Source organism: Panthera pardus, unplaced genomic scaffold (genome assembly GCF_024362965.1).
Source record: "Panthera pardus isolate Hobbes unplaced genomic scaffold, ASM2436296v1 HiC_scaffold_13, whole genome shotgun sequence".
Lineage (NCBI taxonomy): Eukaryota > Metazoa > Chordata > Mammalia > Carnivora > Felidae > Panthera > Panthera pardus.
In genome coordinates this window covers 25772421-25798714 of record NW_026526688.1, presented here as the reverse complement: position 1 = coordinate 25798714, position 26294 = coordinate 25772421, and the positions used below count along the sequence as shown (strand labels likewise).

The window sequence follows — 26294 nt, the reverse complement described above, 5'->3', positions numbered from 1 at the left end:
CTATACGTGAGGTGTTCCCACAACCCCTTCTTGCTGGAGTAGCTCATAGAACTCAGGAAGACACTTTATCTACTAGATTACTGGTTTATTTTAAAAGATATAACTCAGGAAGAGCCAGATAGAAGAGAGACTGAGGGCATGGCCCAGACCTCATTAAGGCGCCAAACTTCTGTCCCCTCGGAGATTGAGGTGCATGCCCTCCTGACACTTGTCAACCAACATGGAAGCTCTCTGAACTGTATCCTTCAGGTTTTTTTGAAGGCACGATTGATGAAATCATTGGCCATTGGTATTTTTTTTCTTTCTAAGGTTTTATTTAAATTCAAGTTAGTTAACTTATAGTGTAGTATTAGTTTCCGGAGTAGAATTTAGTGATTCATCACTTACATACAACACCCAGTACTCATCCCAACAAGTGCCCTCCTTAATGCCCATCATGCACCTAGCCCATCCCCCCACCCAGTGCCCCTCCAGCAGCCCTCAGTTTATTCTCTATAGTTAAGAGTCTCACGGTTTGCCTCCCTCTTTGTTATCTTATTTTTCCTCCCCTTCCCCTATGTTCATCTGTTTTGTTTCTTAAATTCCATATATGAGTGAAATCATTATGATATTTGTCTTTCTCTGGCTGACTTATGTCACTTAGCATAAATACACTCCAGACAGGAAACCAACAAAAGCATAGAGGAGAACACAGGCAGCAACCTCTTTGACCTCGGCCATAGCAACTTCTTTCTAGACACGTCTCTGGAGGCAAGGGAAACAAAAGCAAAAATGAACTATTGGGATTTCATCAGATGAAAAGCTTCTACACAGGAAAGAAAACAACAAAACTAAAAGGCAACCTACAGAATGGGAGAAGATATTTGGAAATGACATATCGGATAAAGGGCTAGTATCCAAAATCTGTACAGCACTTACCAAACACAACACCCAAAAATAAATAATCCAGTTAAGAAATGGGCAGAAGACGGACATCTGGGTGGCTTAGTCAGTTAAGTGTCTGACTTTAGCTCGGGTCATGATCTCACAGTTTGTGGGTTCGAGCCCCACTTTGTGCTGACAGGTAGGAGCCTGGAGCCTGCTTTGGATTCTGTGTCTCCCTCTCTGTCCTTCCGCTGCTCACACTGTCTCTCTCTCTCTCTCCTAAAAATAGATAAACATTAAAAAAATTATTGAAAAAAAAAAGAAATGGACAGAAGACACAGACACTTTTCCAAAGAAGACGTACAAATGGCCAACAAACACATGAAAAGATACTCAACATCACTCATCAGGGAAATACACATCAAAACAACAATGAGATACCACCTCACACCTGTCAGAATGGCTACAATTAACAAGTCAGGAAACAACAGATGGTGCCAAGGGTGCAAAGAAAGGGGAGCCCTCTTATGCTGCTGGTGGGAATGCAAACTGGTGCATCCACTCTGTAAAAGAGCGTGGAGGTTCCTCGGAGAGTTAAAGATAGAACACACAATGGCCCAGGAGTCACCCTGCTGGATATTTATCCAAAGGATACAAAAATACTGATTTGAAGGGGCACATGCACCTCAATGTTTACAGTAGCACTATCAACAATAACTCAAATTATGGAAAGAGCCCAAGTGTCCAGTGACTGATGAGTGGATAAAGAAGATGTGGCGTATGTACAATGCAAATTACTAAGCCCTCAAAAAGAATGCAGTCTTGCCCTTTGCAGTGACATGGATGGCCACTGATGTTTGAACTTAACCTCCGTTCCCTCTCTCTTCTCTGGAGGTCTGGGGGATGGGCCTGTAGTTCCAACCCTCTCCTCCCCTGGCAAGCAGCCCTTCCTTAGGGGCTTTGCAAAGGTTACCTCGTTAACATAAACTCAGGTGTGGTTGAAAGGGGTTTGGTATTTATCAATAACAAAAGATACCCATTTCACCTTTAAGCTCTGGAGCCACTGCAGGAATATCTAGGGAAAAAAACTAAATATTACAACAAAAGATGTCCCCAGGGCTCTTATATAGGAAATTACAATGGTTTTAGGAGCTATGTGTCAGGAACAGTAGTCAAAGACCAAGTATATGTTTTTTTTTAAATTTTTTTAACATTTATTTCTGAGAGAGAGAGAGACAGAGCAGGAGCGGGGGAAGGCCAGAGCAAGAGAGGGACACAGAATCTGAGGCAGGCACTAGGCTCTGAGCTGTCAGCACAGAGCCTGATGGAAGCTCGAACTCAGGAGCCGTGAGATCATGACCTGAGCCGAAGTCGGACGCTTAACCGACTGAGCCACGTTTCTTATTATAAATCACAATATCACACCGAATGACTATCTCATGGATTATATGCCCTAACGTACAAGAAAAAAAATTGGAGAAACCCCCACTTACAAAATTACTAAACAAGAAAATGGGGTGGGAAAGAAGGAGGAAATGGATATTGCGGAGAATTTTATAAAAGTCAACTCTTTATTTTCCCCTGAATCTATTGGCAGGTAGTTATAAAATTTATATATTATAAGCCTATTTTCATGATCAGATTTATTTTGTGTTTTATGTTTAAATGAAATACTTCCTGTTCATTTATCCAACCAAGATGATTGGGCACCTGCCATACGCCTGGCCATTGTGCAGAGTGCTGTGTGTATCCATCAGTGAACCAAAAACACCGGATTCCATGGTGTTTACCAACTAGTTGGGGGAGGCAGGCAAGCAACAACTCCAGCAGGGTGTGGAAATGGAATGTTCTTGTTTTCACTAATGCCAGAATAGAGAAGTACTGGTGTCAGGTTGGAAAAATGGAGGCCGCACTACTTACGTGAACAGAGGGAATTTGATACAGGGAGCTGGTTAAAGAGAGATTAGAGAGCTTTACATGCACAGTGGGGACAAATGAGGTAGGACAGCAAGAGGACCTGCAGTTGCCACCGAGTGTTGGGGGAACAAAGAGAAGGGAATGGGCTTTTCAGAACCCGGCAGCTTGGAGGAGGGCCCTGGACCTGGGGCCAGACCTGGGTAGGAACTCAGAGGGGCCCGGAGTCGGGGCCAAGACTTCCGAGAAGGGGGCCCTGGCCAGCTAGTGCTGACACCTCAAGAGGTCCTGCAAAGGCCCCTGAGCAGTCGGGACACAGATCTCTTGGCGGGGCCACGGCGTCTGGGGTCGAGCGTAAGCCTGAGCAATAGAAAGGTTGGTAGAAGCAGCCTGTGGCAGCAGGCCAAGGGGGACTGTTTGGGAAGTACCAGCGCTCTCCCTGAGGGTGGATCACAGGTGTTTGCCTTAGGGGTGCCTCAGTGGCTCAGTGGCTAAAGGGTGGGACTTCAGCTCTGGTCATGATCTCTTGGTTTGTGAGTTGGAGCCCGGCATCAGGCTCTGTGCTGACAGCTCAGAGCCTGGAGCCTGCTTCAGATTCTGTGTCTCCCTCTCTGTCTCTGCTCCTCCCCTGGTTGTGTGCTCTCTCTCTCTCTCTTTCTTTCTCTCTCTCTCAAAAATAAACATTAAACATTTTAATTCAACAAACAGTTCAAAAATTTTTTTAAAAAGGTGTTTTCCTTGGACCAGATGTGGGCCACACAAGACAGATGGCATTGGCCCACCGGCTGCACACGATCTCATCCAGAGGGGCAACAAGACGGCAGGTGAAAACGCAGGAGGCGTAGAGCAGGTGACCGGCTGCCGAGGGGCCCTCGTAAGCTGCCAGTGGGACGGTGCACTCGTGTCGGGAAACTGCAGGTCTGAGGTCTGCAGCAACGAGGGTCTGCAAAGAACCAAGGAAGTGTTCCATGGAGGCCATCAAATGCTCCAGGAAATAGAGAAGCAGCCGTTAGTTCCCACCATGCCAGGAGATCACAGACACCAGCTCACACCAGTCCCTGTCAGAAAGGGACTTTTCTGGCTCCCCGACATCTTCTTGCCAGGAGATGCCACCACAGCACTAAAGGTGTGAAGCCAGCTGGACCTGGGAGTAACAGAGGAGCTCCAAAACAGAGGCCGCCACGCTCCATCTTTCCTGCCACTGGCCTCATGACGACAGCAGGTCCGAGCCAGCCATGAGAAGCTTCAGATTGGAATGAAGTGTGGACCGTGATCTTCTACTGGACGAGGAGTCTTCGTTTCAGAAGTAAGGCTGTTTGAGAACAAAGAGTCTTGGAGAACGAGAGCAGCGGAAGTATGAGTGCCACAGAATGGGTCTCCAGGGACATCAAGTCACCTGCAAATCCCCCTTGTCCCACCCGACAGTTCTGCAAGTAAATGTTTCAGGTGGCGGCGAAGGCTGTGGCCGTAACAAAGCAGAGTGTTGCCGTCCACAGTGCTGTCTGCTCTGTAGTCAAAGCAATGACTTGGGGTCAGTGGAAAGTGAATGGCACTTTGATGCCACTGCATTATTGGTAAAACAAAAGCATTTAACCTCTTTCTTGCATAAAAGGGGGACAACAGCAGCAAAGCTTTTTTTTTTCCCTGAAAGTAGCCCCCCTGACCACTCCACTTGCTGGTTCTAGTATCGTGGTCTAGGATTGACAGTTGTTTTATGATCAGCACGATGGCAGAAAATTGTGCAATAAGAGGGAAGCCAACAGACAGACACAGTGTTTTTGAAGAACTTTGCCATAAAAGGAAGCAGCGAAATTAGGGCTTAAACTAGGCAATGATCTGTGGTCATGCCTGGAAGGGTTTTTTTTTTTTAAGTTAAGAGATATTGAAGCATATTTTTATACCGATGGGAAAGATACAATAGCAGAGGGAAAATTGATGGTTGGGAAGCAAGGGGAGAGACCTGCAGGAAGGAACCATTGAGCTGTCAGCATACAGCTGATGGGTTTGCTTTATAGGCAAGTATGGACAGCTCATCCCTTATCTCTCTTCCAGGAAGAAGGAGTTTATTAGAACAAATGCAAGTAGGTTAGCAGCTGTACTTCCGTGAGCCCATGGAAATCGGAATGTTACACATGCACACCCAAACAAGTTACTTCGTATGGATAGCAAGTATTTTGTTGAACATATCACTGTCGAATATATGTATTCCCCAGTCTAAAATTTAGAACTCATTTGGGACTACGTCAGATTTAAGACACAATCCTTTCTGCGTCCAAAGACACAATCAACAGAGTGACAGGGCAACCGGTAGGATGGGAGATATTATTGGAAAGCACATATCTAAGAGGTGTATAGCCAGAATATATAAAGAACTCCTACAACTCAACAAGGAAGAAAGAAAAAAAAAACCTCAATTGCCTGACTTTGAAAATGGGCAAGAGATTTGAAAAGACATTTCTCCAGAGAGGATATAAAAATGGTCAACGTGCATGTGAAAGATGGTCAACATCACGAATTATTAAGAGAGATGCAAATAAAAATGAGGTATCACTCTACACCAATTAGATACTATTTTTTTTTTTAAAAAAGAACAGAAAATAACTTGTTGGGAGGATGTAGAACCCATGCACACCATCAGTAGGAATGTAAAATGGTGTAGACACAATGGAAAATAGTATGGAGGATCCTCAAAAAATCAAAAATAGAACTACCCTGTGACCCAGCAACCCATTTCTGGGTATTTATCCAAAAGGATGGAAAGCAGAATCTTGAGGAGCTTTTGTACACCCATGTTCTAGCAGAATTATTCACAATAGCCAAAAGGTGGAAGTCACTCAAATGTCCATTAAGGGATGAGTGGATAAACATTGTGGCATGTACATGCATTGAAATATTATTCAGCCTTAAAAAGGAAGGAAATCCATGGATGAACCTTGAGATCATCATGCCAAGTGAAACAAACCAGTTACCAGACAGGGGCGCCTGGGTGGCTCAGTTGGTTAAACGTCTGACTTCAGCCCAGGTCATGATCTCACAGCTCGTGAGTTTGAGCCCCGCATCGGGCTCTGTGCTGACAGCTCAGAGCCTGGAGCCTGCTTTGCATTCTGTGTCTCCCTCTCTCTTTGCCCCTCTCACACTCATGCTCTGTCTCTGTCTCCTTCAAAAATAAGTAAACATTAAAAAAAAAAAAAAACAAGACAGATACTGTATGAGCCTACTTATATTAGGTATCTAAAGTAGTCAAATTCTTAGAAGGAATGGTGGTTGCTAGGGATTGGGGGTAGGGGAAAAGGGTAGTTATTTAATGGGTAGAGACTTTCAGTTTTGTAAGATGAAATGTTTTGGAGATCTGTTGCAGAACAATGTGAATGTACTAACACTACTGAAATGTACACTTGTAAATGGTGAAGATGATAAATTTTACATGATTTCATCACAACTAAAAATAATAACAAGATTTTTTTTTAATTTATAACTTACTATTTGCCTCTTTCTTTTTAAAAGTTGTGAATCAGGGGCTCCTGGGTGGCTCAGTCTGTTAAGCGTCCGACTTCGGCTCAGGTCATGATCTCGCAGTTTGTGCGTTCGAGCCCCGTGTCGGGCTCTGTGCTGACAGCTCAGAGCCTGGAGCCTGTTTCAGATTCTGTGTCTCCCTCTCTCTCTGCCCCTCCACTGCTCACGCTCTGTCTCTCTCTGTCTTTCAATAATAAATAAATGTTAAAAAAAATTTAGAAGAAAAAAGTTGTGAATCAAACAAAACACTTTTTAACTGATGCTTCTAGCTGTTTTGGGAGCTCATTCATTCCTTTAGTTGGCAATTTTCTGCCACCACCAGATCTGCCGGATACAGTATTATGTGTTAAGAGATATTATGGATGAAGAGATACGTCAGGTATGGTCATACAGAGCTGAAAGTCAAGTTGGAGGAAACAAACACATAAACTAATGAGTGCCAGGTTTTTCCAGTTCCATGTGACCCATGGTTCCTAACTGTAAGCAATAGAAACTGGCTCTGGCACTGATTAGGAATTTACTGAAAGCATATGAACGTCCTAGAAAGAGAACCAGACTTGGAAAGTAAGTACACCTTAGCGCAGCTCCAGAACTCAAGACCGTGAGGTCCAATTGTCAGCGTGACCAGTGACCGGGACCTACTGCCACAGATGCAGAGTTCTGCCACACGAGGCTCCCCTGCCACGGTAATCCCTTGTGTGTGAAAACCTCTAAACCCGCAAACCCAGAGGCATAACGGAGAGAAAAAATTTAAAAATTGATTAGATTGAATTATTACTGGCATTGCTCTACATTTTCACTCCACTCCTACCTCACGTTTCCTGGACCGAAGACCCAGAGGAAAAAGAGTGCCACATATCACATAGTTCAGAATAATATATACAAAGCCACATCTCAAGGTCAGAAGATGTTGTTTTCCACTTGTACCTTAAATGAGTCTTTCTTAGGCCATCCTCCCATTAGAATAGCCAAGGATTTCTAGGTGATTGGGTAAGATCAGTGATGGGGCATCATTTATTACTTTACTTCTTTCATTGTAAGGTAAATTTTTTGGTCCAGAAAATTCTTGTGTGAAATACCATGTATTTGTTTCATTAACACCATGTGAGGCACCCAGAATGGACCAAACAATGGCCACCATGGGGCCAGTACTGATGTGTATCTATGTAATAAGGGGAGGTACAAGGGAGCATGGGGAGGTCAATCCAGCTGGGGAACAGGAAAGGCTTTGTAGAGAATATGGCACAAGCTGACCCTTCAAAGTTAATCATGTCTTTCAGGAAGTCTATGGGAGCAAGGTTTATCCAGGCAGAGGGAACAGATGCACAAAAAGCATGAAGACATCAAAGGTCTAAAGCATTCAGAGACTCTTAGGTCCTAAAGGTAGAGCAGTGGCACTGGATAAGGAGTTTGTCCTTGACTACAAATAAGCTAAGTCACTGAACCGATTCCCTTAACCTTTATCGTAGCAAGTTTCTCAATGAAAGAAACAATCATTGATCTACGTTCTGGTACGAAGTCTATCTCATGGTAACAGTTTGCTGACTGGCTACTTTGAGTGGAACATCATGGGGGGAAAAGCAGGGTAGTGGGCTGGGGTCAGATCGCAGAAGGCTTTGGGACATGCTGAGGTATTTGGACTCTCTCTTCCAGTCTGAAGAGGAGTGAGACATGACCATGATCGTGCTGTTGAGGTTGAATTTCAGAGCACAGAGCTGTGAAGGCTGAGGGTCTGGTGGGTTTGGAAACCGTTGTGTTAATCTGATCCCCAAAACTCAGTTCTTTATTCCAGTGTTGGTTTGCGATCAATCTGTAGTAGCAGAATGAAAAAATTAAAGGACGTTCAGCCAGTTTCTCACGAAACTAAAGTTTATTCAATTTTAAAGGACTTCTTTAGTTCGAAATTATGGCTTCCCAGCTTTGCGGGGGGGGGGGGGTAAATTATCCATTCTTCTGTGCAATTATGGTGACAGTAAATAATAGCCTTTAAAAATGTGTGTGTGTGTGTGTGTGTGTGTGTGTGTGTATGTGTCCTAGTCTTCGAGAAAAGAACCAACTGGTCCCTCTTGTTCTCCAGATGCCCTTCTGAGTTTTTGTGGGTTTTTTTTGAGGGGGGGGTTGTCTGTGAAATCCACAAGAGTGGGAACTCCAAGCTGAGGCAATGGAGAAGAAGGTGGGAGGCACATGAGAGGAGAGATGCAGGTTCAATCTACAGGATAAGATGTTTGACATTACAGATCTTACTATACTTCCTATGCATGTAACTCTCTTCCTGAACCTCAAATAATCAGATTTCTTTTCAGAACAACCTCATGCATACCTCTTTTGAATCAATTATATGATAAACATATTTAAGACTATATAATTGTCCTCACATTTATCCCCTTAATTCTGTTCTTAGAAAGTCCTCGGATGTTGTCTTCTTTTATATTGATACTGTGGTCCTCATGTCAAACTCCTTCTTGCACAGTCATTTGACAGCAAGAGGAGTGTGGGATTTCTCATCACCTGACCTGCTGAAACCTTCTTTCCTTAGAGGAAGGAAGATGGGTCATGTTCCACTTCTCCGCTGATGTTGCCTTCCGTAACTCTGGAACAATCCTCTTGCAAGCTGCCATTCTGGAGATCCTATATTACCTTTATCTGAACACAGACTAGAGCTGGTTTTGTCAAACCACCAGCATCAGCAAATGCCTGGCATAAGCAGGGTGCTGTGTTTTCCTTTTTTCTTGAAGCTCACACTTGATTTTCTGGCAGTCTCTAATCTACAAAATCAAAATGAACTGTAATGGAGTTCAATGAATCTGGCCTAGTCGTTCATTGCCTGTAGACGAGCAATCTTCGACAATGGATCTCATCATCAATATTGTGCTGTGAGTTCTTATTTCCTACTTTGTATTCTCCTCCTGTGACCACCTCTCTCCCTCGCATACTCATGCTCCTCATCCAGATATCACCTTCCCTTCCTTCACTGAGATGCTGGAGATAGTATCTTGCTCCTAAATGAAGTCAACTTAGACATGTAATCTTTGAAAATTTTCAAGGAAAACAAAGTATTCTTTGGGAATATTTGCCCTCTTTCCCCTTCTTAGATATACTTCCCTCATGTCCACATTCTTTCAACATACATTTACTCTGGGGTAACCTTTGGACCCTGTTGGGCTTACAGAGAGGGTCATATTCTCCTAATGCTACACATTGTGTTATTTGGAAGCCCTGACTTTATTCTGCTCATGAGATTTTAATTAGAAATGCCTGTTGTTCCCTTTCCTACCATTTCTACTGTAATCTCTCTGGTGTATCATTAAGGGGTTCTGCGTAGGGTAGGGAATATTCATGAAAACAGCATCCTGTTTCAGTTGCCTTATTATAGAGAGGGGATAATACTCAAAGTGTCAGTACAAATAATGAAAGCTAACACCGCTTGCTGTCTATATTTTTCTATCAGTAAAGCATGTGCCTGCCTCGTACTGTTATCATTCAGCTGTTCTGTGTTACTCTCGTGTTAGCCTATAGTTCCTTGAGAGGAGGGACCACCCATCTTCTGCTCTTCTCATAGCTACCAAAGCAACTGTTGCCTAGTCGGGGCTCAGTCAGTATTTCTTGAATTAAATTTAATTATGGTGGAGCTCTAACAGCAGCCCATGGCTAGCCTTTCCTCTACACATGTTGTTTCTTGTTTTGTTAATTTTAGCCATTCTGACAGGTATGAAGTGGTAGCTCATTATAGTTTGATTTGCATTTTCCTGATGATGAGTGGGCATTCAGCATCTTTTCATGTGTCTGTTGGTGATGTGTATGTCTTCTTTGGAGAAGTGTCTGTTCAGGTCTTCAGCCCATTTTTAAATTGGATTGTTTTTGGAGGTGGGGTTAGGGCTAGGGTCAGTAGGGTTAGGGTGTGGGAATGCATAAGTTCTTTATATATTTTGGATACTAACCCTTTATACAATATGTCATTTGCAAATATCTTCTCCCATCAGTAGGCTGCCTTTTAGTTTTGTTGATCATTTCCTTTGCTGAGCAGAAGCTGTTTGATTTTGACAAAGTCCCAATAGTTTATTTTTACTTTTGTTTCCCTTGCCTCAGGGGATATATCTAGAAAAATCTTGCTATGGCTGATGTCAGAGAAATTACTGCCCGTGCTCTCTTCCCAGAGTTTTATGGTCTCAGGTCTCACATTTCAGTCCTTAATCATTTTAACTTTAATTTTGTGTATGGTGTAAGAAAGTGCTCCAGTTATATTAGTTTGCATGTAGCTGTCCAGTTTTCCCACCACCATTTGTTGAAGAGACTTTTTCCATTGGATGTTCTTTCCACCTTTGTTGAAGACTAATTGGCCATAGAACTGTGGGTTTATTTCTGGATATTCTCTTCACTATTTGTCTATTTTGTGCCAGTGCTATACAGTTTTGATTGCTACAGCTTTGTAATAGAGCTTGAAGTCTGGAGTTGTGATACCTCCATCTGTGCTTTTCTTTTTCAAAATTACTCTGGCCGTTCAGGGTCTTTTGTGGTTCGACACAAATTTTAAGATTGTTTGTTTTAGCTCTGTGCAAAATGCTATTGGTATTTTGATAGAGAATGCATTAAATCTGTAGAAAGACATTTTAACAATATTTGTTCTTCCAATCCACGAGCATGGAATGTCTTTCCATCTCTTTGTGTCGTCTTCAATTTCTTTCATCAGTGTTTTATAGTTTTCAGAGTACAGGTCTTTCACCTGTTTGTTCCTAGGTATTTTATTGCTTTTGATGCAATGTAAGTGGGACTGTTTTCTTAATTTCTTTCTGCTGCTTCATTATTAATGTATAGAAATTCGACAGATTTCTGCACATTGATTTTGTATCGTGAGACTTCACTGAATTCACTTATCAACTTTGGTAGGTTTTTCGGTGTAGTCTTTAGGGTTTTCTATATAGAGTGTCATGTCATCTGCAAATACTGGAGGTTTGACTTCTTTACCAATTTGGATGCCTTTTATTTCTTTTTCTTGTCTGATTGCTGTGGCTAGGACTCTCTCCTGTACTATGTTGAATAACAGTGGGGAGAATGGACATCCTTGTCTTGTTCCTGACCTAGGGGGAAAGTTATCAGTTTTTCCCTTTGAGGATGATGTTTGCTGTGGGTTTTTCATATGCGGCCTTTATTATGTCCTCTTACAATTGTATTTTTGTGGTGTTGGTTGTTATTTCTATTTCATTTGTAATTTTACTTCTTTGAATCTTTTCTCTGTTTTTTGATGAGTCTGGCTAGAGGTTTATGAATTTAGTTTATCTCTTCAACGAACCAGCTCCTGGTTTCATTTATCTATTCTACTCTGTGTTTTTTTGTTTTGTTTTTATGTTCTATATTATTTATTTCTGCCCTAATCTTTATTATTTCCTTCCTTCTGCTGGTTTTGGGTTGCTTGTTGTTCTTTTCCCAGATGCTTTAAGTGTAAGGTTCGGTTGCTTATATTGAGATATGTTCCCTCTAAAACTACTTTGTTGAGTGCTTTTATCATGAATGGATGCTGTACTTTTTGAAATGTTTTTTTTTTCCGCATCTATTGAAATGATCATATGGCTTTTTATCTTTTCTCTTATTGATGTGATGTCTCATGTTGATTGATTTGCAAATATCGAAATGCCCTTGCATACCAGGAATAAATCCCACTTGGTCGTGAATGCCTTTTTAAAATGTATTGTTGGATATGGTTTGCCAGTATTTTGCTGAGGACTTTTGTGTCTATGTTCATCAAAGATATTGGCCTGTAAATCTCTTTTTTCCTGGTGTCTTTATCTGGCTTTGGTATTAGGGTAATGCTGGCCTCATAGAATGAATCTGGAAGTTTTCCTTTCTCTTCTCTTTTTGGAATAGTTTAAGAAGAATAGGTATTAACTTTTCTTTAAATGTTTGGTAGAGTTGGCCTGTGAAACTGTTTGGTCCTGGACTTTTGTTCATTTGAAGTTTTTTGATTACTGATTCAATCTCCTTGTTGGTAATCAGTGTATTCAAATTCATTGTTTAGTAGCATATTATTTAGCCTCCATGTATTTGGGTACTTTCCAGACTCTCTTGTGGTTGATTTCTAGTTTCATAGTGTTGTGGCTGTAAAATATACATGGTTTTACTTCAGTCTTCTTGGATTTGTTGAGACTGTTTTGTGGCCTGCCATGTAAACTATTCTGGAGAATGTTTCGTGTGCCCTTGAAATGAATGTGTATTCTGCTGTTTTAGAATGGAATGTTCTGAATATATCTATTACATTCATCTGTTCCAATGTATCATTCAAAGTCACTGTTTCTTTATTGATTTTCTGTTTTGATGATCCATTAATATAAATGGGGGTGTTAAAGTCCCCTACTATTATTGCATTACCATTGATTACTTCCTTGTGTGTTATTAGCTGCTTTATATATCTGGATGGTCCCATGTTGGATGAATATTTACAATTGTTATATCTTCTTGTTGGATTGTCCCCTTTATTATTGTATAGTGTCCTTTGTCTCTTGTTTCAGTCTTTGTTTTAAAATCGATTTTGTCTGATATAGGTATTGCTACTCTGGTTTTCTTTGGACATCCATTTGTATGATAAACGTTTCTCCACCCCCTCACTTTCAATCTGCAGGTGTCTTTAGGTCTAAAATGAGTTGTCTGTAAGGAGGCATATAGATAGGTCTCATTTTTTATCCATTCTTTCGCCCTGTGTCTTTGGATTGGAGCATTTAGTCCATTTCCATTCAAGGTTATTATTTTATTACTTGTTTTGTCGTTATTTCTGAAGTTTTTCTCTGATCCTTTCTTCCCCTTTTTTCATGGTTTGCTGGTTTTCTTTAGTGATTTGTCTTTATTCTTTGCATAGCTGTTGCTGATTTTTGATTTGTGGTTACCATTAAATTTCTATATAACCTCTTTGGCATGTAGCAGTCTGCATCAAGTTGATGGTTGTTTGAATCCATTCTTTACTCGTCTCCTCTCCAGGTTTTAGGTATATGGTTACATATTTTACATCTTTTGCTGGTTCCTTGACTGATTTTTTACAAAAATATACATTTTCATTGCTTTTGCTTTTCTTCCTTTGATATGTCAGTTTTGGTCTTCCCTTTCCACTGAGAGTCCCCTTTAATATTTCTGATAAGGTTGCTTTAGTAGTCATGAACTCCTTTAGTTCTTGTTTGTCTGGGAAACTCTTTATCTCTCCTTCTATTCTGAGTGATAGCCTTTTTAGATAGATACTTGGCTGCAGGTTTTTACTATTCCGCACTTTGACTATATCATGCCACTTCCTTCTGGCCTGCCAGGTTTCTGCTGAAAAAAACTGCTAGTTTTCCCTTGTAAATGTCTTATTTTGTATTGTTGCTTTTATTTTTTTTTCTTTATCACTACATTTTACCTTTTTAATTACAATGTGTCTTAGTGTGTATCTGCTTTTCTTGATTTTTGGTGGGGGGGTTCTCTGTGCCTTTGGATCTGGATGTCTGTTTCCTTCCCCAGATGAGCGAAGTTTTCACCTATGATGTTTTCAAATACATTGTCTCCCTCTTTCTCTTTTTCTTCTGGGATCCCTATAATAGGAATGTTATTACATTTGATGGAGTCACTGAATTCCCTAAGTCTATTCTCGTTTTGCATAATTCTTTTTTCTTTTGTTCAGCTTGATTACTTTCCATTACCCTGTCTTCCAGATCATTAATTTGTTCCTCTTCTTCTTCCAGCCTGCCATTCATTCCATCAAGCCTGTTTCTTGTTTTGTTTATTGAACCCGTTCTCTGCTGTGTTATTCTTAATCTCTGTGTGAAGGGTCTCACCAATGTCTTCCACTCTTTTCTCAAGTCCACTGAGTACCTTTCTGATCATTACTTGAGATTTCCGAAGGAGACTTCCAAATTCCAATCAAATTTTGTCGTTTCTCTTGTTGAAATACTTAAATGGTTCCTCATTATGTTCAGGACAAAATCCAGACTCCCTAGAATGCTAAACTAAGACCTATGAGATCTGACTGCTACATACTCTTCCAGCCCCTCCTGTCCTTTCTCCTTTCCCCAAGATGGAGAATTAAGACTGTGAACTCTGGAATCTAACTTTCTAGGTTGAGATCCCGGCTCTGCCACTTACTGGCACCGTAACTTTGGAAAGTCACTAATATTCTCTGTGCCTTGGTTTTCTTACTGTAAAATGGGGGACATACTAGTTCCTGTTTCATATAGTTATTGGGTAGATTCTTTTTTTTTTTTTTAACTGACTAAGGCACCCAGATGCCCCTTCACAATTTTTTTATTTTTATTTATTTATATTTATTTTTTCAATATATGAAATTTATTGTCAAATTGGTTTCCATACAACACCCAGTGATCATCCCAAAATGTGCCCTCCTCAATACCCATCACCCACCCTCCCCTCCCTCCCACCCCATCAACCCTCAGTTTGTTCTCAGTTTTTAAGAGTCTCTTAGGCTTTGGCTCTCTCCCACTCTAACCTCTTTTTTTTTTTCCTTCCCCTCCCCCATGGGCTTCTGTTAAGTTTCTCAGGATCCACATAAGAGTGAAAACATATGGTATCTGTCTTTCTCTGTATGGCTTATTTCACTTAGCATCACACTCTCCAGTTCCATCCATGTTGCTACAAAGGGCCGTATTTCATTCTTTCTCATTGCCACGTAGTATTCCATTGTGTATATAAACCACAATTTCTTTATCCATTCATCAGTTGATGGACATCTAGGCTCTTTCCATAATTTGGCTATTGTTGAGAGTGCTGCTATAAACATTGGGGTACAAGTGCCCCTATGCATCAGGACTCCTTTATCCCTTGGGTAAATTCCTAGCAGTGCTATTGCTGGGTCATAGGGTAGGTCTATTTTTAATTTTCTGAGGAACCTCCACACTGTTTTCCAGAGTGGCTGCACCAATTTGCATTCCCACCAACAGTGCAAGAGGGTTCCCGTTTCTCCACATCCTCTCCATCATCTGTAGTCTCCTGATTTGTTCATTTTGGCCACTCTGACTGGCGTGAGGTGATATCTGAGTGTGGTTTTGATTTGTATTTCCCTGATGAGGAGCAACGTTGAGCATCTTTCCATGCGCCTGTTGGCCATCTGGATGTCTTCCTTAGAGAAGTGTCTATTCATGTTTTCTGCCCATTTCTTCACTGGATTATTTGTTTTTCGGGTGTGGAGTTTGGTGAGCTCTATAGATTTTGGATACTAGCCCTTTGTCCGATATGTCATTTGCAAATATCTTTTCCCATTCCGTTGGTTGCCTTTTAGTTTTGTTGGTTGTTTCCTTTGCTGTGCAGAAGCTTTTTATCTTCATAAGGTCCCAGTAGTTCATTTTTGCTTTTAATTCCCTTGCCTTTGGGGATGAGTCAAGTAAGAGATTGCTACGGCTGAGGTCAGAGTGGTCTTTTCCTGCTTTCTCCTCTAGGGTTTTGATGGTTTCCTGTCTCACATTCAGGTCCTTTATCCATTTTGAGTTTATTTTTGTGAATGGTGTGAGAAAGTGGTCTAGTTTCAATCTTCTACATGTTGCTGTCCAGTTCTCCCAGCACCATTTGTTAAAGAGACTGTCTTTTTTCCATTGGATGTTCTTTCCTGCTTTGTTAAAGATTAGTTGGCCATACATTTGTGGGTCTAGTTCTGGGGTTTCTATTCTATTCCATTGGTCTATGTGTCTGTTTTTGTGCCAATACCATGCTGTCTTGATGATGACAGCTTTGTAGTAGAGGCTAAGGTCTGGGATTGTGATGCCTCCTGCTTTGGTCTTCTTCTTCAAAATTACTTTGGCTATTCGGGGCCTTTTGTGGTTCCATATGAATTTTAGAATTGCTTGTTCTAGTTTCGAGAAGAATGCTGGTGCAATTTTGATTGGGATTGCATTGAATGTGTAGATAGCTTTGGGTAGTATTGACATTTTGACAATATTTATTCTTCCAATCCATGAGCACAGAATGTTTTTCCATTTCTTTATATATCTTCTTCAATTTCCTTCATAAGCTTTCTATAGTTTTCAGCATACAGATCTCTTACATCTTTGGTTAGATTTATCCCTAGGTATTTTATGCTTCTTGGCGCAATTGTGAATGGGATCAGTTCCTTTGTCTTTCTGTTGCTTCATTATTAGTGTATAAGAATGCAACTGATTTCTGTACATTGATTTTGTATCCTGCAACTTTGCTGAATTCATGTATCAGTTCTAGCAGACTTTTGGTGGAGTCTATCGGATTTTCCATGTATAGTATCATGTCATCTGCAAAAAGTGAAAGCTTGACTTCATCTTTGCCAAATTTGATGCCTTTGATTTCCTTTTGTTGTCTGATTGCTGATGCTAGCACTTCCAACACTATGTTAAACAACAGCGGTGAGAGTGGACATCCCTGTCGTGTTCATGACCTCAGGGGGAAAGCTCTCAGTTTTTCCCCATTGAGGATGATGTTAGCTGTGGGCTTTTCATAAATGGCTTTTATGATGTTTAAGTATGTTCCTTCTATCTCGACTTTCTCAAGGGTTTTTATTAAGAAAGGGTGCTGAATTTTGTCAAATGCCTTTTCTGCATCGATTGACAGGATCATATGGTTCTTCTCTTTTCTTTTATTAATGTGATGTATCACGTTGACTGATTTACGAATGTTGAACCAGCCCTGCATCCCAGGAATGAATCCCACTTGATCATGGTGAATAATTCTTTTTATATGCTGTTGAATTCGATTTGCTAGTATCTTGTTGAGAATTTTTGCATCCATATTCATCAGGGATATTGGCCTGTAGTTCTTTTTTACTGGGTCTCTGTCTGGTTTAGGAATCAAATACTGGCTTCATAGAATGAGTCTGGAAGTTTTCCTTCCCTTTCTATTTCTTGGAATAGCTTGAGAAGGATAGGTATTATCTCTGCTTTAAACATCTGGTAGAACTCCCCTGGCAAGCCATCTGGTCCTGGACTCTTATTTGTTGGGAGATTTTTGATAACTGATTCAATTTCTTCACTGGTTATGGGTCTGTTCAAGCTTTCTATTTTCTCCTGATTGAGTTTTGGAAGTGTGTGTGTGTTTAGGAATTTGTCCATTTCTTCCAGGTTGTCCAGTTTGTTGGCATATAATTTTTAATAGTATTCCCTGATAATTGTTTGTATCTCTGAGGGATTGGTTGTAATCATTCCATTTTCATTCATGATTTTATCTATTTGGGTCATCTCCCTTTTCTTTTTGAGAAGCCTGGCTAGAGGTTTGTCAATTTTGTTTATTTTTTCAAAAAACCAACTCTTGGTTTTGTTGATCTGCTCTACAGTTTTTTTAGATTCTATATTGTTTATTTCTGCTCTGATCTTTATTATTTCTCTTCTTCTGCTGGGTTTAGGCTCTCTTTGCTGTTCTATTTCCTTTAGGTGTGCTGTTAGATTTTGTATTTGGGATTTTTCTTGTTTCTTGAGATAGGCCTGGATTGCAATGTATTTTCCTCTCAGGACTGCCTTCGCTGCATCCCAAAGCGTTTGGATTGTTGTATTTTCATTTTCGTTTGTTTCCATATATTTTTTAATTTCTTCTCTAATTGCCTGGTTGACCTATTCATTCTTTAGTAGGGTGTTCTTTAACCTCCATGCTTTTGGAGGTTTTCCAGACTTTTTCCTGTGGTTGATTTCAAGCTTCATAGCATTGTGGTCTGAAAGTATGCATGGTATGATTTCAATTCTTTTATACTTATGAAGGGCTGTTCTGTGACCCAGTATGTGATCTATCTTGGAGAATGTTCCATGTGCACTCGAGAAGAAAGTATATTCTATTGCTTTGGGATGCAGAGTTCTAAATATATCTGTCAAGTCCGTCTGATCCAATGTATCATTCAGAGCCCTTGTTTCTTTATTGACCGTGTGTCTAGATGATCTATCCATTTCTGTAAGTGGAGTGTTAAAGTCCCCTGCAATTACCACATTCTTATCAATAAGTTTGCTTATGCTTGTGAATAATTTTTTTATATATTTTGGGGCTTCTGTATTCGGTGCATAGACATTTATAATTGTTAGCTCTTCCTGATGGATAGACCTGTAATTAGTATATAATGCCCTTCTTCATCTCTTGTTACAGCCTTTAATGTAAAGTCTAGTTTCTCTGATATAAGTATGGCTACTCCAGCTTTCTTTTGGCTTCCAGTAGCATGATAAATAGTTCTCCATCCCCTCACTCTCAATATGAAGGTGTCCTCAGGTCTAAAATGAGTCTCTTGTAGACAGCAAATAGATGGGTCTTGTTCTGATCCATTCTGATACCCTATGTCTTTTGGTTGGCGCATTTAGTCCATTTACATTCAGTATTATTGAAAGATATGGGTTTAGCCTCATTGTGATGTCTGTATGTTTTATGCTTGTAGCGATGTCTCTGGTACTTTGTCTCACAGGATCCCCCTTAGGATCTCTTGTAGGGCTGGTTTAGTGGTGAGAAATTCCTTCAGTTTTTGTTTGTTTGGGAAGACCTTTATCTCTCCTCCTATTCTAAATGACAGACTTGCTGGATAAAGGATTCTCGGCTGCATATTTTTTCTGTTCATCACATGGAAGATCTCCTGCCATTCCTTTCTGGCCTGCCAAGTTTCAGAAGAGAGATCAGTCACGAGTCTTATAGGTCTCCCTTTATATGTTAGGGCACATTTATCCCTCGCTGCTTTTAGAATTTTCTCTTTGTCCTTGTATTTTGCCAGTTTCACTATATGTCGTGCAGAAGATCGATTCAAGTTACATCTGAAGGGAGTTCTCTGTGCCTCTTGGATTTCAATGCCTTTTTCCTTCCCCAGTTCAGGGAAGTTCTCAGCTATGATTTCTTCAAGTACACCTTCAGCACCTTTCCCTCTCTCTTCCTCCTCTGGAATACCAATTATGCGTAGGTTATTTCTCTTTAGTGCATCTCTTAGTTCTCTAATTTTCCCCTCATACTCCTGGATTTTTTAATCTTTTTCTCAGCTTCCTCTTTTTCCATAATTTTATCTTCTAGTTCACCTATTCTCTCCTCTGCCTCTTCAATCTGAGCTGTGGTCATTTCCATTTTATTTTGCAGCTCGTTTATAGCATTTTTTAGCTCCTCCTGACTATTCCTTAGTCCCTTGATCTCTGTAGCAATAGATTCTGTGCTGTTCTCTATACTGTTTTCAAGCCCAGCGATTGATTTTATGACTATTATTCTAAATTCACTTTCTGTTGTATTGTTTAAATCCTTTTTGATCAGTTCATTAGCTGTTGTTATTTCCTGGAGATTCTTTTGAGGGGAATTCTTCCCTTTGGTCATTTTGGATAGTCCCTGGAGTGGTGCGGGACTGTGGGGCACTTCCCCTGTGCTGTCTTGAATAACTTGCGTTGGTGGGCGGGGCCGCAGTCAGACCTGATGTCTGCCCCCAGCCCACCGCTGGGGCCACAGTCAGACTGGTGTGTGCCTTCTCTTCCCCTCTCCTAGGGGCAGGATTCACTGTGGGGTGGCGTGGCCCGTCTGGGCTACTTGCACACTGCCAGGCTTGTGGTGCTAGGGTCTGGCGTATTAGCTGGGGTGGATCGGCAAGGTGCACGGTGGGGGGAGGGGGGGAGCAGGCTTAGCTCACTTCTCCTTAGGTGATCCACTTCAGGAGGGGCCCTGTGGCGGTGGGAGGGAGTCAGACCCGCTGCCGGAGGGGTGGCTCCACAGAAGTACAGCGTTGGGTGTTTGCACAGAGCAAGCAAGTTCCCTGGCAGGAACTGGTTCCCTTTGGGATTTGGGCTGGGGGATGGGTGAGGGAGATGGCGCTGGCGAGCGCCTTTGTTCCCCGCCAAGCCGAGCTCTGTTGTCCGGGGCTCAACAACTCTCCCTCCCGTCGTCTTCCAGCCTTCCCTCTCTCCGAGCAGAGCTGTTAACTTACAACCTTCCAGATGTTAAGTCCCGCTTGCTGTCCAAACACACTCCGTCCGGCCCCTCCGCTTTTGTCAGCTGGACTCGGGGACTCTGCTTGGCCGGCAGGCCGCCCCTCTGCCCCGGCTCCCTCCCGCCAGTCCGTGGAGTGCGCACCGCCTTTCTGCTCTCCTACCCTCTTCCGTGGGCCTCTCATCTGCACCTGGCTCCGGAGACTCCGTTCTGCTAGTCTTCTGGCGGTTTTCTGGGTTATTTAGGCAGGTGTAGGTAGAATCTAAGTGACCAGCAGGACACGGTGAGCCCAGCGTCCTCCTACGCCGCCATCTTCCTTATTGGGTAGATTCTAAAAGTTAACGTAGGTTATATGCTTAAAACAGCCTGGATGATAGTAAATTATGAATGCGTGTGTGTACGTGTCTTGCTATTATTAATTTACTTGAAGTTCATCAAAGAGAGTGTAATAGGTCTTGTTTCTTTTTTGCATATGCTGTTTTGTATGCCTAGAATCACCCACTCCCCCTTTATCTGACTTACCCTCTCTCTTCTGAACTCCTGCTCTGATGCCAGTCTTTCAAGGGAACCCTCACTGTCTGCCCCTGCTCCAGGCTGGACGAGTTACCTGTCCTATGTGCTCCTATAGTACCTGGATCATAATATTCATTACACCAGATATGGGACCAAGGCGTTTGTGGTTTTGAAGAATTTTAAGTGACCTAAAGGGCTATGATGTTTAGTAATTTGTAGTGGGGTTAATTATATATATCATAAGACTATTAGGATTAAATAAGGTACAGCATACGTTTGGGGATTCAGAAGCTCTCAGGATATATCCATTCCTAAAGTCAAGTTTCTACCACAGTTTCGTTTTCTATTTCTTTGTGTTGTTTCTCATGTTAAATTTTGGGTTCCTGAATGGACAGATTGTTTTATCTCTATCCTTAGTGCCTTATATGTACAAGAAACTTAACTAATATTTGCTGAGTGAATGTGTAAAAGAATGAATTTTTATGTATCTCAAAACTGACTTGGCCCTTAAGCCATAATTTTGAGGTGCTGACCCATTTCCCCAGGGAAGAGCACACATGGCTAACTGCAAAATTTCAGAAGGTTTGAGTTACAAACCTTTGCCCTAGAAGATAGTTTCCTATTTATTCAGGAAAAAAGGAGAAGATATACATTTTTTAATACTAACTACTCTAGAGATAGATGGCTAATATAGTTAAAGGACTCATCTGAATTCAACATTTTAAACGGAATATACTACCCTCTTTTGTCTTTGCCCAGCAACTTCTTGGAGAAGATAAAATGATTCACACATTTTTAACAGAAGCAGATTTGGATCATAATTTAGTAAACGTGAGGAAAGTCAGTTATATGTATAGGTGTTGGAAGGATGATTTGGGCATAGAGAAATCTTCCCCACCCCTGCTCCCACCCAAGTAGTTAACAGATGCCTTCTGCACTGTCTACAATTCCTTTCGTTAGCTACTTTTACTGACCCATCTTCAGTGGTGTATCTGAGAGGGTTAATTCATTTAGGCACTAATGCCTGAAGGAAAGGCATAGCCAGCCAAGTTGGCCAATGACAATGGAGTGTTTAGGTCAGGACATGGAAGGGTGAATCCTAGCAGAGAGCACTTATTTTGGGGACCGGCATGAGGGCTCGGTAAACAAACGTCATTTCCTTTAGGATAAAGGTAGGCTTTAAAACCGCATGAGGAAAGATGAGATCCTTTGATTAATAGCTCTTTCAAGACCCTTCTTAAATGTTCTTCCTAAAAGTCAGGCTTTGTGGTTCTCGGTGGCACAGAGCATATACCTGATATGACTGAGAGATGACTGTGGCTTAAATGTATAGGCATATTCTGAAGACCCAGAAGCTTTCCAGAGCACATCCCGATCAGTGATAATTAGATCTGGACCAAGATTGGGGTGGAGTGGAGAGCAGGGGGAGGTTGGGGGAAGCCACATGCATGCTCCACCCCCCACCATCCTGAGAATCACTGTATATAAGAGGTGCAGCGTGTGGTAGTGAGGTATTCACACAAAGAATACGAAGACTAGGGAAAATGGTGGAGAACTGTGAGCTACATTAAGGTCCATTTGCTTCATTTTCAGATAAGGAATCCGGCCCGAGGTATTACAGAATTGGCTTTTCTGCCACACCAGGCATCTCTCCAGACCTTATTTTATACCCCAAGACTTATACATTGCAAGACTTATACATACATGCTTTTTGGCATACAAGGTCCTTTTTTTTTTTTTTTTTTTTTAAGTAACTAAGTCTTCTGATGGGTTTCATGACAGACCCACTGTACTATGTGCTATGAAAAAAGAAAAATAAATGGGAACAACGAAGAATAGGAGTAATTCTTAAAGTGATGCGGAAGTAGCTGGTATTCTGAACAAATACTGAGCAAACAGTACTGGAATGATTTAATGCAGTTTAGTAATACTGTCTGAAATAGTATCCATTTCATTAAGCCATGGGATTCAGAGTTGACTCTCCAGGCTGGTAATTTTTCTAGGAACCAGATGAAATCATTCAATGTAATTTGGGGAGACAGTACTGTATATTTTATAGAGAGCTTAGGAATTAATTCAGAAACTGCTCTTACAGTTCTGGCATACTCCATGTATGAACAGTTCTTTCTAATCCCGTCTTCCCTGGGTAGTTTATGTGGAGGTCAAGAGGTCACCCTGGGCTGTGGCTGGTTCAATATTTTTGTTACGTAAAATGACATTCAGTATTTGTGTTTTTCCTAATAGGGCTTGTGTTCACTTGAACGACTCATGCAGAATTGCTTCATCGCGTGAAGGACCTCACTGTTTGATTTCCCTCCTACTACTTTTCCTTTACATCACACACCGAGAAAGTCATGAGCAAAAATCGTCACTCTCTGAGGGTAGAAACTACCATGATTCACAAAGACAAGAAGTAAGTTTCCTGTCATCACAAGATGACTCAGGTTAGTAGCTTTTGTTATTGCAATTCAAATAACATGAGGGTGTAGGGCTGTATGCAAACCTAATTAGGCCCCGTGTCTCTACTTTTAAATTTATGATGATGTGATATAAAGGAAGCTGGAGTTTATTTTTGCACTAGGCAATAAAAACCAGTTTGAAAATAGTTGTACAGGGTAAGTTAAAATTGCAAGAATATATTTAGTATCTTTTTAGAGAGGAAAATGCTTTTCTCGTAAAGAGCGTTATTAAATGATCATTTTTATCATAGAAAAGTTTGCAAGCTGTACTTGGAGGTAATATGTAGATGTTAAGTTTTAAGGATTGTGGATTAAAAGGTTAAAAAAAACAAACCACAAAAACTCAAGTATTTTTTTATAATCAAGTCTTTGAACTGTCCTGACCCAACTTGTGTTGTTGTATTAGAATTGCAGTTTGAGTAGGTCTTTGAAAGTTAAAGCAGTGTTGTGTTCTCTTTTTTAATATTGCGTCTTCTGTGGGATTTAGAAATAGGTGAACAATTTAAATGCTTATGCTTGCTTTTAGTTACAAAAATGTGACTTCTGCATGCCTACGGTAGGTCTGTAAAACAAGGGTCTACCAGGACAGGAAATCCTGAAATACAAAACACAACTGGGAAAGCTCCGTCTTAGCCCTGTTTCCTCCCAGTGCCTGTTGCCCCCTGCAGGGCATTTATGATTTCCGATCAAAGACTCGAGCACCTGTTTGTCTGGAGTAAAGTATTGTTGTCTTGCAGAAGGAGCGAAGGAAAGAGCTTAATGATACATTGATTCTATGGTTAATATTGAGTGTCTGCTCTGTGTTGAGCATTATCCCAAGCACTCTGTGATATACACAAGAGGTCATGTTCTAGTTCCTGCCCTCCAAGAGCTTCGAATCTAGTTGGGCACATATACAAAGCTGAGGGTTCAAGATGGTATCAGGAGAAATGTCCTAAGAGTGACAGAGATAATAAATATGCAGAACACAGAAAGAGTGGGGGAGCTGGTTTATACCTATGGCTCTCCATGAAGTCTTTATGGAGGCGGAAAAAGCTTGCTAGACATTGAAGGCCAGGTAAGATTTTGGAAGGGGAAGGTGATAGAGCATTTCAGATGACAGAGAACAGTCTGTTGGCTTTAGCAAAGACCTGAACGAGGAGCTCTTTTAAGACCCACTCAGGGAAGGGCGAGTAGAGGTCTTTGGGTAGAATCCGAGAATTTGAGATACGGTAGCACCAAGATATAAGACCTGGGAACACAGACTGGCACCTGGTCATGGAGGGCTTTGAATGCCAGACTAAGGAGTGCAAGATTTTTCCTACAGAGAGCAGAGGCCCCTGAAAGGTTTTCAACAGGGAGGGGATATTATTAAATGGCCATGATTAGAAAATTATCCAGCATTGGCAGGAAACAGAGATTCTAAACTGCTTTTCTTGGGTTCATGGAGGGAAAACGACAAGCTGCAGCCATGAAGCCAGGAGTAACACATATGCTGGGTGGTCCCTGCAGCCACCTCTTACTACAAGAGCACACAGTGTCTCCAGCAAGTTAATGAGGACGAGGGGTGCAACTCCCAGTGTTATGGATGCCTGAGATGAGGGGGGTGGAAGGCAAGGGGGACAGAGAGACCGGAAAGTTGTAACAGCAACTCATGTACTAGGTTGTGGCAGAACAAAACAGAAAGGCAGGAGACGGAAAAGATGGCGGGACTACTGCACCCGTGATCTTCCCTTAGGCTAGCATGGTTCCCACAGGACGCTGCCATCCCAGTGTCCCCAGTGCCCCAGGGTTCCGACAAGGGTCTCTGCATCTGTTTGTGGCAAGTCCTGTCGGAACACCGGTGACCACGGTGCATCTCCTCCACTGTGGCACCCCGAGGTGCATGTTGTGGTCGCAAAGACACGTTCAAGTCCGTAACGAAGTCCGTTGGCAGCAAACGTCAAAACAAACTCTCCCTCAGGCACGAAGGACGGATTTGTTGGGAGTGTACTGAGTAGCTGATAGAAGAAAGAGCTGCAAACCAAACCTCAGGAAAGGCAGCCCTTGGAAGAAACCCCGAGGATCTTTCCTTTAGGCTTGTGCCCTAAGTGATTGGGCTCCGACTACCTCTTATCAGTTTCCCAGGGGAGAGAGAAGGACTGTCCTAGATCGCATCACATGTCCACCCCTGGTGTATGTGACCAGCGGACCCCAGCATCACTTGGAATCTGAGAGAGGGGCAGTTTCTCAAAGGAAGAAAGGATAAGCAGAAGTTTTTAAAAGTATTTAACCTCTAGGGGCGCCTGGGTGGCTCAGTCAGTTGAGCGTCTGACTTTGGCTCAGGTCACGATCTCGCGGTTTGTGGGTTCGAGCCCTGTGTGGCGCTCTGTGCTGACAGCTCAGAGCCTGGAGCCTGCTTCAGATTCTGTGTCTCCCTCTCTCTCTGCCCCTCCCCTGCTACTACTCTGTCTCTCAAAAATAAATGAAACATTAAAAAAAAAAGTATTTAACCTTCTAAAAGTTCTGGGATTTCAAATAATGGTCATAAGTTCATGGCTTCAGGCTTGGGGAGAAATCAACTCTTTTGCAGAATCTCAGATTCCCAATATTATTTTTCCACAACTACCTTTGGCAGACCCTCAGCTCTTCCAAACTGAAGTTTTACTATTAAAAAACAGACAAATAAACAAGTATTAACCAGAAAATCACCTCCAGCAATCCCTTCATGCTTTAGGGTCCACACATTAGTGTCCTTTCTCCCTCCCACTCTCCTTTTTTGTCCTTTGGTAGCAGTCCATTCTTCAAACACATCAAGTGGCCTAAAGCGATTTGATTTTTATGCCCTAGCGGTATTAGAAACAGGGCCTTAAGAAACATAGTGCCGTGCCCAGCTTTGGGTGATCTTTGAATTGATGCTTCTTGTAAGTGCACTTTAACTGAGTTCTAGGGTGGCGATCCCCACTTCTAGTGCACTCATTTGAGGAAGTGTTACTTTACATACAAGCAGGGCTCACGATTTCCTTTTTAACAATTTCCAGTTACACTGGAAATGAACATAATCTATTAAACGCCAACGTAATACAATTCCAGACTTCTAGAGCAAGGGTTTTTAAGCTTCTTTGGCATTATTTTGAACGTTAATTTTTTAAAAAAAGGGTCCAAGCAAATCTCAGTTACAAGTTGTCAGAGTCTAACTTCTATGATTAATGGTAATACATTCTA

At 41.6% G+C, this 26294-nt stretch overlaps 1 protein-coding gene across 5 annotated transcripts in view; it reads left to right on the top strand.

Annotated features, from left to right (window-relative positions):
- TRMT9B (tRNA methyltransferase 9B (putative)) overlaps positions 1 to 26294 on the top strand; it is a 73203-nt gene that overhangs the window by 18925 nt on the left and 27984 nt on the right. For 4 of the 5 annotated variants that reach the window (XM_019466780.2, XM_019466783.2, XM_019466779.2 and 1 more), the window contains exon 2: positions 22897 to 23096. The gene's annotated coding sequence lies outside the window, so the exon portion shown is untranslated. The remainder of the gene's footprint in view (positions 1 to 22896; positions 23097 to 26294) is intronic. The other variant, XM_019466782.2, reaches the window with a different exon arrangement.